The sequence below is a fragment of the Octodon degus genome, unplaced genomic scaffold (genome assembly GCF_000260255.1).
Source record: "Octodon degus isolate 3935 unplaced genomic scaffold, OctDeg1.0 scaffold00014, whole genome shotgun sequence".
Lineage (NCBI taxonomy): Eukaryota > Metazoa > Chordata > Mammalia > Rodentia > Octodontidae > Octodon > Octodon degus.
Window position 1 is genome coordinate 21678377 of NW_004524590.1, and position 14361 is coordinate 21692737.

The window sequence follows — 14361 nt, forward strand, 5'->3', positions numbered from 1 at the left end:
CACCACTTTGGTAGAATGGCTGCAATTTATATCATATCCTTTTATCTAAAAGGGTTATACTAGTATTTACTACAGTAAACACTCATGACTACTGGTAACAGACTTATTAGTACTTCAGAAAACTAATGGAAAGAGAAAAAACTTGTGTTTTGGAGGAGGCAGGATCTTGCTATGTAGTTCAGGCTGGCCTTGAATTCACTATGTAGCCCAGAGTGGCCTTGAATTCTGGGATAAACTGATTTAACCTCTGTGGAGGGCTGGGATTACAGGTGTACCCCACTTGGTGTGTAACGTGTTTATTTTAAACTAAAAGTAAAAGAGAATAAGGACACTAAGTACACAAAACATGTCTAAGGAATTCTTGACCAAATCCAGCCAAAGATTAAAAGAACCAGTAACATTACCATTAGTTTTGGTTGACCTCTCCCTCACTACTTTCAGACAAGGAATCTTTTTGGGCGCTGCTCTACCCCTTAAAGTATGGTATAGGGCCTACTACAATGTAAGAGCTCAATAAACATTTACAAGATTATTGATAAGACCTTTTAGTGATATCAGTATCAGTAAAAATGATAGGAAGAGTTTAAGGGAGAGGCACCAGGTTTAAAATAAGGAGGCCTTTCTCTGCTAGTTCCTGCAACTCCTGTACTCAAGTTTTAGTTGGGACCTCAAACTGAACGTGGGTACAAGGAACACTGCCAATATGGCACCTCAAAGCAGCATAAATAAGAACCTCATTTGCTAAGCTTGAGGTACCTAGGCTGTAGGCACCCGTTTTAAAAAAATAATTATTTCCCCATAAATGCAGTGCAGTATAGTTGACACCTTGTCGCCACTTGTTTGGTGGCCGAGTTACTAAAAAAAAAAAAAAGAAAGAAAGGAAATGGATCTACGATTATCAGTACATACATCCAAACTAATACTGCGCAGACGGCAAAGAAAATGGGAATCCGGGATTTAGGCCTTAGTGGTTGGGAATATGCCTCATTACACTTCATCCACTCTTAAAATTTAAGTAACTTCCGTTCAGTTTTCTATTTTACACGCAACTTGCCCTGCACGCTACCCCCAGACCCCTATACCTTGTGTATTCGCAGCAGAATCTCCAACTCCCGCCACAGGTTTGCAATGTGTCCGCCTCTAAGCGGAAGTGACGTTTCAAGAGACGACTTGAAAGTAAAACAGTTCAAATACCCCCATATAAAATATCTATCGTGTTCTGAAAAAATTCCGGACCAGTAGGCTTTCCCTTTTCCTGTTAGGGTGGTGAACAGGATTCACTGCAGACTTAAAAACACGAGTTCCCAACACTCATTCCAAACTTTGTCACGCCTTTATCTTCCAAGTAGGCAACACGAGTACCTCCCAGAAACTACAATTCCCTTCAAGGTTTGAAAAAAAAAAAAAAACCCAAACAAACAAACAAACAAATACAGGGCATGGAGGGAAGCAAAGCACTTTGGGAATTGTAGTCCATTTAGGCTGAAAAGCTCAGTCACTCCCCCCCCCCCCCCCGCCCTCCGGCACACAGACTGGAGAAACCAGGTGTTCAGTTTAGAACCCGTTACCGCTAAAGGGAGGAGCCAAACCCTTCAGCAGCATGTCTCATTTCACTCCACACGGAGGATAGAATTTTAGCTTTATCCTTATAAAACACTATAAATATTCTTTGAAGACATAACAGCAGTCTTTCCAATGTCTTCAGCCAGGAAAAACTCCCGGAACTCCCCCACCTCAAAGTCCAGCTCGTGGGAAAAGGTGGCTCTTTCACAAGTGGGCAAAATGGCTGTCCTCCTAGTTTTGCTATTGGTTGCCTTTTGCGTCCTTCACGGCGGTTACTTAACACGGATTGGTTATTTGTCCCTTGAGGGTGGAGCAAGATTTGGCAGGGCTCTCTCGGGCCCGGAGAAGATCAAGAGGTGGAGAGGAGGTCACTTTCCCAATCGTGATTGGACAGTATTGGTGTCACTCCACGGATGTACAACCTATGAAGGAGTCGGCTGCCGCTGAAAGAGAGTGAAGGGGCGGGGCTACTGCGTGGTGGGAAGGGGCGGGATTCTGCCGCCGCGGCTGCCGCTGGAGCCGGTGTCCGGGCTGGTGATGGGGTTAATTTCCTTTAGTAAGACTGTTACTTGTACCCACCCAGACCCGCCGTCGCTCCGTCGCGCCGCGCTACAACCGCCTCCTCCTCAATAACGCGGGTAAGAGATGCGCTCCCCTCCCCCTCCACTCCCCGGGAATAACATGCCTCGCTCCCCTCCCCCGCCCGCCAACCGGTAGCGCTAACGGAGCTGGAGGCAAGCAGGGGAGAGATGTGTGTGAGAAGGTGGCCTTCTGCGGTGAGCACTCTGTGCTCCAGCCTGGGCTCTGCCATCGTTGCCAGTCCTTTGGGAGGTCGGGTTCCGAAGGAGCCAGCCTTTCCTGGCCCGCTGCAGACTTGCAGTTGCAGCCACTACCTTCTGCCCACCGCCCCCACCCGGGGGCCATGTGCAAAAGCAAACCCCTCGAGGCCTAGCGGAGGAGGCAGGGGAAAGGTTCCCGAGTCCTTGCCATGGCTGCTGCTGCTCTTGCAGCCCCAGGGACTGGGTAACCAGCCACAGCAGGCCTGCCAAGCGCGGGTGCTGTGAGCGGGTCTGCTCTCTACGGTGGCTGGCGCCGGTGTCCGGGGCTGGCTGCCCGCCCTACGGCCGCAGCCCTGGCCTTGCTCCGGAGAATTCTCAAAAAGGAAACGAGACCTTCCGACCGATTGGTAAAATGTAGGTGTATCTTGCCTGTAGTACATGAAAAAGCACAACGAGAACATTAAAAGGAAAGTTGAATGACAGTGCGACGGTCCCCTGGGATCAGATTTACACGCGTTATTATGCTTGAGCTGTAGGTTGCCCTCTTAAATCACCTTGTGTTTGAAGTTTTTGGTAGTTTTGTTGTTTTCCCTTTTTTGGCTGTGATATTCAAAGAAATTAGTGTTCTTGGAGCTTACTTTTATAAAGAAACGTAAAATTGTTTTGTGGTTCTTATGCCTGAGGTGTAATGAATGTCCTGGGATAGCTCATCAACCAAGTAAAGATGAAGAGATGCTTTCCTAAGTAGGCTTAGTAAGTAACAATGCTCTAATAAAATCTTCTGGAAAAAAAGTAACATCTTCAGGGTTACAGTTTTCCTAATTGTAACTTTGAAGAAATCCTTTATTTTTGGCTTACATGTCATTGATTAACAAGAGCATTTGTGTAATTAAAAATTGTCAAAGTCAAACTGGAAGTAGCACCAATATTTCTAACATTTTGAGTCAGTAAGACCTATGAAATATTTAGTAGGTTAGCACGGGAGATAGCTCAGCTGCTTAAGCACCTGCCTGGCAAGTGCATAGTCCTGAGTTTGATCCCCATTACTGAAAAAAAAATAAAATAAAATTGGCAAGAGTAACTGGATGGTCATCAGTTTTTTTAAAATATGGCATATTTAGCTGTTTCAGGGCAGTCTCATCAGATGTTGAGTACTCATACCATCTCGACCCCCTCACCCCTTGCTGTGTAGCTCAGGCAGGCCATAAGTTCACTGTGTGGCCCGCGCTGACCTCAGACTCACAGTTCCACCTGCCTCAGCCTTCACAGGGAAGCGCTAGGGCCATATCTGAATAAACTTAGGTTCTGAAAAAATATTCAGGCTCTATCTGTTACATCATTTGTTTGGCGTCTGAGAAGATTACTAGCTTAGTGATAGTCCCTGTTTCATAATTAGCACAAACTTAATACATTCAGAACTAAGAAATAGGATATGTATTAATATTTTTTAAAACGTAATGCATAGCTTTGGAAGGCAGGTTCTCTCAGCTCCTCATGGAGTACCCATAGCACATATTGCCCAGAGTAATAGTTTCCAAAACTTGGTGGTTAATTGTTAAGTTATACAATTGATACTCTTCAGTGTGTATTATATGCAGAAAAGACTGATGGTAATATAGCACGTTTCTACGTGGACCCATTTCTGAGCCACAGTTTAGTTTCTCCATTGGGAAAATGGAATGTTAATGCTGAACTTATGGAGTTGTGAGGATTACCGTATATAAAGCATTGTGCCTGACACATGGGTAGTTGTTGCATTTAAATACTAATCACTGTTATTTTAATGCCTTTTTCTTTTTTTTTTTCTTTTTTTTTTTTTTGGCAGAACCAGGGATTGAACTCAGGCCCTTGTGCTTGCCAGGCAAGCACTTATTCTACTGAGCTGTCTCCTGGGCCCCCTCATGCCTTTTTCAAAAATGAATTTGTTCTTTTACACAGGTTATTGTAGCCTCAAGAAGTTGTTATTGAGTAGTACTATGAGAGTATTTCATTTGATGACTTAAGTAATTATAATTTGTTAAAAATAATTTGTTGCTAGCTATTTTGAAGCAAAAGACAAGTGGGAAAGTAATCACTGGATACAGAAGAGTTACATTATAGAAGATTCTTTGGCCTTTGAATTAAAAGGCAAATGTTTGTGAAATGTATTTCAAATCTGGAATAAGAAATTAGTATATTCCATATTGTAACATTAAGTTATTGTAACATGTTTTAAATTTATTTAGCTGATGAGTGTGGTTTTTGTTTTTGTGGTACCAGGGATTAACCCAGGCCCCAGTGTGCTAGCCCTTTTTTTTTTTTTTTTTTTTGAGACTAGGTCTTGATTCAAAGTTCAGGCTGACCTACAAGTCACTATGTAGCCTAAGGTGGCTTTAATTTTCAATCTTCCAGCCTCAACCTACAGATTGCTGGGATTATAAGCATGAAGCACCACACCCAGATCTTCTTTTTTTTTTTTTTTTTTTTTATTTGAGAAAGGATCTCACTAAGTCACTCAGTTGCTCAAACTGGGCTTGAATTTGAGATCCTCCTCTCTTAGCCCTCAGAATGCTGGGATGGTAGTTGTACACCACCATGCCCGCTATCTGATGTATGTATGTTCTAAGATCTACTTTTATAGTTGCTATATATATTCATTGTGCTGCCAGGCTATAGGCAAGTTGACAATTGAGCTCTTTTAATAGAGTTAACAATCCCTCAATCTACAGATGTGTTCCCTATGCCAACCTCTGATCACTGGTTTGATTCTTTTTTTGTATTTTTAGGGAAGGGGCTACAGGGTGTTCAGGGTCTCACTACTAGATTGGAGTCATAGTGATCCACCTGTTTACAGCATCCCCGAGAGCTGGGAATACAGGCGTGTGCCATCATACCCCTTCTCAATTGCTGTCTCAGCACATCCTGGGGGCGGGGCCAGCATGGCAGGCCAGGGAAGAATTAACGATTAAGTATGTAACTTCAATTCATATAACCTTATCCGTTTTCTTGCTCTTCTGTTTTAATTTTTTTTTTTTAACGTATTTTTAGTATAGGGACTACAGGGTCTCACTACACAGATGGGGCTCCTAGTGAACCTCCTGTTTTCAGCATCCCAAGTGCTGGGGTTACAGGCATGCGCCAGCACGCCCAGTCTCAAGTTGCCCTGTCAGTGTTCCCCAGGGGTGGGAGGAGGGGGAGGTCCCTGGCAGGCGCTTTAGTCCACTGAGCTATTTGGTTGGCCCTTAATCCTCATTATTTATCAACACTTGAATGTTTGTTTTTGTGAAACAACATGCCAGGCACACTTTTCCTCTCTCTTCCCAGGCACTTTTGGAAACATATTATTAGGTCTTTGTGAGTAAAGTACTTGGAATTTGTGCTGTTAAACCAATTTAAGGTTAGCATGAAACATTTTACCATGGAGTATTTCTGACATTAATGCCCATCAAGGGTGCAAAGCTGTATCCTGTGCTGAATAATAAGGTGCGGTGAATAATGTTGTAGCATTCCTTTCAAGTTATTAAACTCAATGCAATTGGATGTTTTGCCACAGGGGCCTTACATGATGGCAGTAGTAGAAAACTTTATAAAATCAAAATAAACTTTTCCAAATATTATGCAGAAGGCATACATTGCCATACCTTGCAAAATAAGTTTAAAACAAACACATACACACAAAAAAGCTTTAGAATCCTCAATTATACCCATTTGAATTAATACTAAGTTTTAATTTTCAGAAATAAGGAAGTAGTAAGAGTTCTGATTTTCCCATTCTGAGGTTTGATTAGTTTGTAATTTATGTTGCATTTGAAGTAGAAATTTTCACTATGAGCACTCTCCATGACCTGTTGTAAATATGTATGGCAGTTATGGGCCAAAGAGTTGTGGTCACATGGTAATGAAATTTTCAGATAGCCCTTAGAGGTCAGCACCAAGTCACAGAATCAGTACTCTTGTCTTTATAATCCTCTTGTCTTTATAATCACTTTTGTATATTGGGATAATAATTTATCACTTTGTTTTAGATAACTGAGGTGACAGTTGTAAAGAGAAAAGAGAGGTATCAGTTTTTCACAGTGTAGTAAGAAACTTTCATTTTTCAGAATTTTTTGTTTTTGTTTTTTGAGACAGGTTTTTACTCTGTAATTCAAACCAGACTTGAATTCACGGTGTAACTCAGGGTGGTCTCGGATTTGTGGCATTTCTCCTGCCTTACTGTCTTAAGTGCTAGGATTACAGGCATGTGCTGCCACACCTGGCCCAGTAGGAAGCTTTAAAAATATTAAATTATCGTCCATTTAATCTCTGCTACTAGTAAGGACATAGGAAATGAATCAAATCACAAAATATCATCTTTGTCAAGTTAACTTTGCTTTCCAAATAAGAGCAGTATTATACAATTTAAAAATTTCCTTGTGTCTGGTAAAGATAGTAGCCTGCATATGCATATGTATCATTTTTAAATTTAATTTAGTTTGTCATTGCATTGGCAAAGAGTTGAAATAAGAGTTGTTATTAAATGAAGGCTCAAAGCTAGTTATCTACCTTAACTTTCCAACCATTTGGCTTTTTATTGCTAGATCTTATCCTTTCATACTTTGTCTCTTATTTCCTGTACTTAATCTCCACACATCTATTAATGTCTTTTTCTTGTGAATTTTAAAAGCCAGCATTTTATGATCTTTGTAGTTCTCTCTTTGCCTTGTGAATTGCAGCTTTTTCTCTCACTTCCCTAGTCAAGTTGCAAAATGTGTGAGCCTTACTTCATAAATACTAGGCCACATTGCATGTTTAAATGATAACTCATGGCCCACTGAACTGTTTTCATCTACACCTGCCTTCCAAAAGAAAAAAGTAGAGAAACACTTGCTTTTCTACTTGACCCCCTTGGAAAGGTAGTAATTTGATATTGTCTGATCAAAGGCTTGAAGCACTATAATCTTCTGCAAATCTTTGTTTGATGAATTACAGATATAAGTCACTTTTGTAGACTAGTTATGCAATTAACTTTACTAACCTGCATTTACATGAAAGTTCCAGAACTAAAGTAAAATAACACCTTAAAAGTTTGAAATAGAAGTTTAACGAACTGCAGATTTACTTTGCTGCTCTAGCCCTCACTGGGAAGGGAAGCTCTAGAATTTTGGTTAAAAGGTTTTAATGTTGTGAAATTAAAATCTTCATACATGTATGTAAATCAGTAGTCTAGAATACAAAATTTCACTAAGCAAAGTGATAGGTATTCAACAATGGTTACTGTATTGTATGATGTTATCTTCAAATTAGTTGTCTAGGTTAACAGATATAAACATTCAAGATTGGACAAATCAGTAGTCTAAATGGGCACTAGGTACATGCTTTAAAAGTTCTTTGGGAAAGGAGCTTACTTATGATAGAATTACTATGTTTACAAAGAAGTACATGGTTTGTTGTTGCTGCTATCTTACTGGAAATAGCCTGAATTCTTTCACAAGTAGATGGTTAAACTCTGAACAATCCGTATCATGAAATAGTTTGCAACAGTAAAAAGGAGCAAACTTAATGCATACGGCAACATCAAGGAATGAATCCCAAAGGAATTATGCTGACTGAAAAATAATTTTAAAAGGTTCTATAACAAATAGTTCCATTTATAAAACATTATCTAAATGACAAAATTACAATGATAGGAAATAGACAAGTGGCTGCCAGTTGATAGTGGTGAAATTGGGAGAGCAGAATGTATGTGTGACTAACAAAGAATGTGTTAGTCATCCTTTTGTCACAGACACAATATCAAACATAAAGAGTTACAAAGAGGGAAGGTTCCTTGGGCTTAGTGTCACATACCTGTAAGTAGAATTGCATACCTGTAAGTAGGATCATAGCTTCTAGCCCAGCCTGGGCAACTTAGTAAGACTTGTCTCAAAATAAGTTGAAATAAATTTTAAAGGAGGTGGAGATGTCTCTTGGTCTGAAGGCCCTGGCTTCAATCCCATGTGTGTGTCGCGCGCACACACATGAAAGGCTTATTCTGACTCACAGTGTCCAAGGTTTATCTGTGGAAGGGCAGGATAGAGGAAATCTGCTCACTTCATAGTAGCCATGCAGTAGAGTGAGAAAGAAACAGAAAGTGTAAAAAAACAGAGAGAGAGTCAAGGGAGAAGGCACCTTTTACGTGTACATCTCAATGACCTAGTTCCTCCAGTGGGCCATACCTCCTTGCAGCCCCTTCATGTATGGCCTCATCAGTGAACTCTTAGCACCATCATGAGCCAGTCACCTCTGTAGGCCTTTATTCTGAATATTGCTGCACTGGAATCAACCTTCAATATGAGTCTTAGGGGGACATTTCATATTTAAAACAACATGTAATAGAGATTGTGATGATGAAACAGCTCTGCGTGGTGATTGTGGTAGTGGTTGTTAAATAAAACTATATATGTGACAAAATTGCATAGAAATACAAGTAAAATCTGAATAACGGTTTGGACTATATCAATGTCAGTTTCTTCATTTTCATACTGAAATATATTCATGTAATTGTTATTGGAGGAAACAATGTAGTACGTAAGACATTGCTGTACTGCTTTAGGTACTTCCTATCAGTGTAATTATTTTAAAATTAGAAGTAGTATTGGGAGAAAAAGTATCTGTTTTTAGGCAAATATGGTCAGGCACAGACATTTTGTGTATTTCATGAGATTCATTTGTGCCATTTTTTCTATCCAAGTTATACTATGTTTACCACATGACCATTTATATTCCTTTTAGTATAAAGTTACTGGATGTTTTAAAGCAATGGATGAGGAATGTGAGGACAGCTGGAATAGGTGATCCTGATCCATTTCAATTTTCATGGATACTAAGTTGTAGCCCATGTTCATCCATTTGCATGTAACTGTCCAGTTTTGTTTTGTTTTGTTTTTTTAAACTCAGTACCATTTGTCGAAAAGATTTTTTCCCTCATTAAGTTGTCTTGGGGGCAACCTCCTCAGGTCTCCCTTCTGCCCTCCTCTCAGATACTTTCTCCCAATAAATATATTTTGCTCCTAAAAATAAATAAATAGTCTTGAACTGTTGTTGAAAAATCAGTATACCAAAGAAAGGTGGGTATTTCTGGACTCTCTACCCTTCATTTTTTTTAAATACATCTTCATGCCATAATAGGCCATTTACATTCATTATGGAGAGTTGGTACAGGTAAATGACACATCTTAATTTTTATTCCCCCTCTTAACAGGTTTTGAAATTGACAAGTGTGAATCATCCAACCCTGTTCTTCTAGTTTGTTTTGGCTGTTCTGAATCCCTTTTGTTTCATATGTAGTTTGGAATCAGCTTGCCAAATTCTGCAAACCAACTAGTGCTTTTTGGTTTGGTTTGGTTTTCAGCTTGGTCTGGGTTTTGAGTTTTGATTTTTTTGAGAAAAAGTCTCACTGTATATTCTAGGCTGGTCTTAAACTCAGTATGTGCTCCAGCCTGGCCTCAAACTCACAGTGATCCTCCTTACTCAGCATCCTGAATGCTGGGATTACAGGCTTGCACCACAGCCTATGTGGCTGCATATCTGCTGTCATTATCACTCTGGTATGATACATGTTTTTGGGTAAAATGTGAGGTTTTTTGGCTATACAGGGTTATAGAGATGAAAAGAGATGGATGCCATGGACCTTTTGAAAGCATTTTGTTAACCCCACAGTAGTCCTTTAAGACATACTTGTCCAACAGAAAGAAATACATAGCACATTTAAAATTTCAAAAACCTTCTTGAAAGTCAAAACTCTGACACCTAGCAGCCAATTTGATTTTCAGCAAGTTACAGTTAACTTCTCAGTCTGTTTTTTAATCTCCAAAGTGAGGATAATGACACTGCTTTTTGAATTTGAAGAGAAACTAGCTGATGTCCACCCTTTAAAGATTTTGGTATATTAAAAACCACCAAAGAAATTATTCTGTATTTTTCCATGTATATTTCTCAGCCTTTCTCTGTTATACAAAGTTAGCTATTTGCTCCAGTAAAAATATATATGACTACATTGTAACCTTCCTGTAAATTTGGATCATTGTATCAGTTATGAGTTGAGCTCTATTAGTTTTCTACTATCCTTTTAATTGCAGAAGACAGTAAACAAGTAAAGGCAAGGGCTATTAAAAAAAAGTAAAAGAAAGTGAGGTGAGGTGGTGCTCATCTTTAATCCCAGCACTCAGGAAACTCACAGGGAGTTTGAGGCCACTTTGGTTATTCAGTGAGTTAGGGCCAACCTGAACTGCTTAGCAAGACCCTGTCTCAACATTATAAAAGAAAAAAAAAAAAAAAAAAAGGAAGGGGAGGCACTGTGGGAATAGCTCGGCAGTCTAAGTGCCTGCCTGGCAAGCCACGAGGACCAGGTTTGATCTCTGGTGCTGTATGCCATGCTGGCTCCAGAACCCTGGGTATGCTTGCCAGCCACCAAAACTAGAAGTGGTGGCGCATGCCTGTCATCCCAGTGCTGAGGATGCTGAAGCAGGAGGATCACTACAAGTCTGAGCTACATAGTGAGACCCTGTACCATACATATATATATATATATATATATATATATATATATATGTATATATGTATATGAAAAAAATAAATTTCTCAGAAATGGACGAGCCAACTGGGCATAGTGCTGTATACCAGTAATCCCAGCATACTCTCAGCTGAGGCAGGAGGATCACTACACTGAACTGTGTAGTCAGACCCTGTATGAAAGAGAGAGAGAGAGAGAGAAATGGGGGAGCAAACTTTATGGTTTTTTAGTGGAATGTTAAAGCAGTTGAATGAAACATCACAAAATTCTTTTGGCAATTTTAAAGGAAACTGCTTTTTTTTTTCCCTGTATTTTAGGGACAGGTCTACAGAGTGTTCAGGATCTCACAACTAGATTGGACTCATAGTGATTCTCCTGTTTACAGCCTCCCAAGTGCTGGGATTACAGGGACAGGCATCACCACATCCAGTCTCATTCGCCATCTCAGCGCGCCCCTGGGGTGGGGCCAGCAGGGCAGGCCTGGGGATTGAACCGTTGGCCCCTGAGCCTGCTTGCAGGCGCTTTAATCCACTGAGCTATTTGGCCAGCCACCCCCCTTTTTTTTCTTCTTCTTTAAGGAATGATGGTTTGGCATGCATTTTCATTGCTGAATACAAATGACTTTAAATTCTTAATGATTCCATAAATACTGAAACAAAGTTCTAAAAAATAAGTTCTTTGTATTAAAACTCTGCATTACAACAGTAATATCTTTAACTGAGTTTATCTGCAAAGCTACAGCAATGAAATTCACTCAACATTTATTTAGTATTTATTGAAAACTTAGTATGTATCCTGTACTGTCTAAGCTAGAGTCTTGCCCTTAAGGTTTTATTGTCTAGTGAGACCCCAGAGAGTGTGTGTGTAACCTTAGTTACAAATTACTGCAGTGGAAAGGGAAAAAAACACAGGTTGAGATCTTAATGGTACAATGGGACTGAGATGTAATTTAGAGAGAGTAGTCTGGGAAGACACCTTTTGACTGAGCAAACACCTGAAGTGAGGGACATAAAATATTTGAAACAATAACATTCTTGATGAGAGGAACAGAAAGTATAAAGGCCATAAAATGGCTTATACTTGGATGAAGATTAAAATACATTTATGTACAAAACAAAGAGAGAAGAAAAACATGGAAACAAAGCTTTTGTAAATGGAGAAGGGACGATAGGGGAATGGGAAAAAAAGAATCAAGTTATAATCATGTACAGGTACATCTCTATGATGATTATAGTCATTGTGTATCTGGAAAATGTACCAGTACAATCTGATTTAAGGAAAAAAAAATTTAAAAAGTAAATACACTTACTTACTGAAGTGCAGGAGTGTTTTCCTAATGACAGGGTTTAAAAGAACAGATATATGAAGAACATGGAGATCTAATTTTGGGACTGTCAGCAAGATGTATTTATTAGCTAAGTAAGCTGCTCCTAGAGTAGACTGTCTTTATCACAAATGCAATAGCTTTTACGAAGGCACGTGGAAAGTCTGAACATACACAACCTTTAATCTTCACGTATGAAGGATTTCCTGTCTTTTTGGTGCTAAACCAAAAGTTGTCATAGTTTTGATGTGACCTGTACTTAGATTGGTAAATCTTTGTTGTGTTCCTGTGAGAGGTCATATAAACTATCCTTAGTTGTTGTCTGTCTGTCTGTCTGTCTGTCTGTCTTTCTTTCTTTTTCTTTCTTTCTTTGAGACAGGGTCTCACTACAGTTCTGGCCTTGTGCTCACTTTGTAGCCCAGGCTGATCTCGAACTCACAATGATCCACCTGCCTCAGCCTCCCAAGTACAATAGTTTCTAAAAATCAGTGTAGCCTGAATGTTCTGGCAGTTTATCCTAAATTCTGCTTTTTTTTTTTTTTTTTTCTTCCAAAAAGTGTAAGAAAGAAAAGGAAAGATAGCTAGCTTGTGCCTTTTGAGCAGCCACCTGTGGATTTCTGTGTCATGTCCACATCTGACATTTAGCCTTTGCTTAAAGTATTGTAGTGGCAGGAGCATAATCTAACAGGAGGTTTTGTCTCTATGATCCCTTTTCCCTCTCTTCTTTCTCCTCTCTTCTTTCTCCTCTCTTCTTTCTCCTCTCTTCATCCCCTCTACTTGAAAAGGAGGAAAGGGTAGAGAAATAACCCTGTACATTTTTTTAACAGGCATTTATCTCATACACATAGAAGTATTCCCCGATTCAATTTGCATTGTGTTGCTGATGAGAGGCTAGATCCAATCTTTCAACATATATTCAATTTTATGTTACAGAACCAAGCAACCAGACTGTAGTGATATCTTTGTGATTTTAGATTTTACCACAGGAAAGAAATGCTTTGAAGGACATTTTAAAAATCTGTTTTTAGATTATATTCATAACTTGAAAAAAATCTAAGACTAAAGTGTTGGTTTTGCCACCTCCTCCAGATCTGTGGATTGAATCCAGGATCCTTTGCATGTTAGGCGAACACTGTACAGTACTAGTGAGCTACTCTCCCACTCTGTTGACACGGCTGCCTTAGTTCCCCAGCCTAGCCTTGAACTTGAAATCTTTTCGCCTCACCTTCCTAGGTAGTTGGCCCACTTTTACATGTTTTGAAGTCAAACACATTTCATGTTTATTGTTCAAAATGCTTGACAGATTGTACACATGGAAGGTAGACAAAGGAGAAAAATTTGAGCCAGTGTAAAACTTAGTACATTTCTAAAATTAACTTTTTTGGAAGGTATGTGGCTATTTGTTTCTTAAAACTCCAAACAATGCAAATGAAATATACAGTAGGTCTCTGTCATTCCCTTGTCTATTTTATCAGGATTTGAGTCATTTGAAGAGAATGTTCTTAACACCACTAATTAAATTTTTTAATGTTTTCATCAGCTTATTAAAATCATGTCACATTTTTATTAGTTATATGTTAGAAGCATGACTTCGCTATAATTTGTTTCATTTGCCTGAAGTTGCCAGTTGACTTTTTCTGGCTGGCAGACATTGTCTCAACATCACCAGGTTCATAAAGTCCTTTCTCTCATTTTTTATTTTTTTGTTTTGGTTTGGTTTTTTGAGATAAGATCTTGCTGACATGCAGTATAGTACACAAATCCCTTCTTGTATTTCTTCTTTATTCTTTTTTTCTAGTATGTGAAATTTTGTTAATTAATACAAAATTAAGTTATAATTTAACTGCGAATACTGTAAAACTGTTACCAGAGTTTTTGGGTAATAAAAAAACCCCTGACTTGGGGGGGGGGTGCTGTCAGCTCCAGCCCCCACAGCTATAGTTGATCTCCAGCTTCACCTGCTCCCCATATCACACAGCTCTTCATCCAGTATCTTATGCTTCTAAAGTAGCAAATTACAATGTTTTCTGTTCATCTGTAGGGGATGCATTCTAAGATCCCCAGTGGGTGATCTCTCTGTCAAAATATCTTTTTCATTTCTTTTCTTTTTTTTTTTTTTTTAAATAAGACGGCATACGAGATGTTGCGGCGTGACTGGAGTTCAGACGTGTGCTCTTCCGATC

General features: G+C 39.4%; 2 protein-coding genes across 2 annotated transcripts in view; one reads left to right on the forward strand and one right to left on the reverse strand.

Moving 5' to 3' along the window:
* Zranb3 (zinc finger RANBP2-type containing 3) overlaps nucleotides 1–1370 on the reverse strand; it is a 222738-nt gene extending 221368 nt beyond the window's left edge. Inside the window, exon 1 of the mRNA XM_023709687.1 lies at nucleotides 1083–1370. The gene's annotated coding sequence lies outside the window, so the exon portion shown is untranslated. The remainder of the gene's footprint in view (nucleotides 1–1082) is intronic.
* A 685-nt stretch (nucleotides 1371–2055) lies between these two features.
* Nucleotides 2056–14361, forward strand: part of R3hdm1 (R3H domain containing 1) — a 213253-nt gene continuing 200947 nt past the window's right edge. Inside the window, exon 1 of the mRNA XM_023709688.1 lies at nucleotides 2056–2201. The gene's annotated coding sequence lies outside the window, so the exon portion shown is untranslated. The remainder of the gene's footprint in view (nucleotides 2202–14361) is intronic.